Genomic DNA, 1,997 nt, shown 5'->3' with positions numbered 1-1,997 from the left:
TGCCAGTGGCGCCTGTACAGGTTTTATATTGAATACAATACAATTCAATTCAAGAAATGAAAATAAATGAGCTGAAAATGTTGGCAACATAAAAAACGTTCGTAAAATATACTTTTTTTCTATTACCTAATTTATTTCGAATATTTGTATTATCTATACAGTAAAATAAATTCCTGATTAAAAAAATAAATAAACTTTTGCATATTGGAATATTAAACAAAATAAAAGCAGTAACTTCTTTTAAATTTTGCAAACCAGTTATAGAACTAAATTAATTAATTAAATAAAAAGAATGTTAAAATATACAAGTCAATAAAAAATACGAGGATGCGTTATATTCAGGATAGATAAGTATTAAGTTGATACGATTTAGTTGTTTTTTCATGCCAAAGCAGATTCGGGCGTTCATAAACAATAGCGAGAACATCTAAGGTAGCTCTCAGATAGCAATAAGTTAATCTGATTTCCGACTCCAATCACATTTGTAGGAAAGTTAGACGTGCTTTTCAATCTCCCGAGGTATCCCCTATCAATCTACCCTTTCTCCCTCTTATCTGGGTAGGACGTGATACTATTTCGATTCTTTAGGTTCTAATCGTAATGCTAATGATTGATCGTAACTCTTACATTAGAAGATTTTCTAAACCTTCTTCAAACGTTAGCCAATTAGACCACTTTTTATGAAATGTTATGTGATTGAAATCGTAATCTTTAATTGACGAAATCATTTAAAATAAAACCTTGGGGCATAGATAGATAGTAATAAGTTAATTAACGAAATTTCTGTTACTGCCTAGTGGAACAAATACAGAGTGTACCACTTTAATCATTTATGTACCTTGACACAAAATGAAAACAACTGCAATAATAGGCTACTAAAATTCTATCTTACCAGTTTACCATTCTTATTCTTACCAGCATGTCATCGTGTGGTCACTCCAAAAAATTAAATATGAATAGTATTACCATACTAATTTGTCCAAACATGCTTGAAAATAATTTTTTGTTGTATTCAATGACTGTACTATTATTTTTTTAAAAGGAACATTAGGAAAGAACTTGATTAAACTTGATTAGTGCAAAATGAGGGATCAATTCGAAATAAGAAAAATATTCTATAAAACTATTGGAAATAAATTTCTGTGAGAGGTATCTTTACCATCGTATCTGGATTTAGCAATATTGGCGAAGAAATGTGGTGCAAAGGTGATTGAAGATCAAAATATGAAAAAGATTTATAGTTTTTCTCAACAAAAGACTACTCCACTATAATCGAAATCTTTAAATTATCAAATTTCTTTTGAGGAATTTTTTTGTTATTCATTAAAAGAATTAAAATTCAGACAACGTATAGTACCCTACGTTTTAATAACAAAATTTCTCAAATCATACAAAAAACATAAAACACACCACAGAAATGAGACAACCCCCAAATCCAAAGCCAAAAACTGTGCGGAAGGGGGCTACACTTGAAAAAACGCGGTCAAACATCCATTATCCATCCACGTTGCCAGTGCCGACGCCAGGGATCGAACCCGGACCAGAATAGGAAGTCTGGCCGAGATATGCTTGCTCCACCGACTACGCTACCATGATGATACTACGCTACCGTGGTGGTCATATTATTATTAAAGGTGTAATGATGTCTTGTTCCTTAATGAGACACACTTCAGGTGAATCAGTATCAAATAAATATACAGGGTAGCCCATCGAAAACGTACCGCAAGGTATTACAGGGTAGTAAAGAATTTTTCGGCAAAATCCAAAAACAGGTCAAATTTTTTTCTGAGGGGGACAACTTTTGGCTCAAAAAGCATACCAAAATCTTCAACCCCCTAAGTGGGGGTGCTATCCCCTAAATTTTTTCAAATGGGAATGGGGGTCAAGTGGGGGGTCATTAGAAAGGGCTTTTAATTCTCTATACATCGATTCTTACTTTTTGAAAATCGATTCATTATTTTAGAAAATATGCAGCTTTGAAAATACGAACAATATTT

The sequence above is a fragment of the Anoplophora glabripennis genome, unplaced genomic scaffold (genome assembly GCF_000390285.2).
Source record: "Anoplophora glabripennis isolate ALB-LARVAE unplaced genomic scaffold, Agla_2.0 scaffold361, whole genome shotgun sequence".
Lineage (NCBI taxonomy): Eukaryota > Metazoa > Arthropoda > Insecta > Coleoptera > Cerambycidae > Anoplophora > Anoplophora glabripennis.
This window is presented reverse-complemented; position numbering follows the sequence as displayed.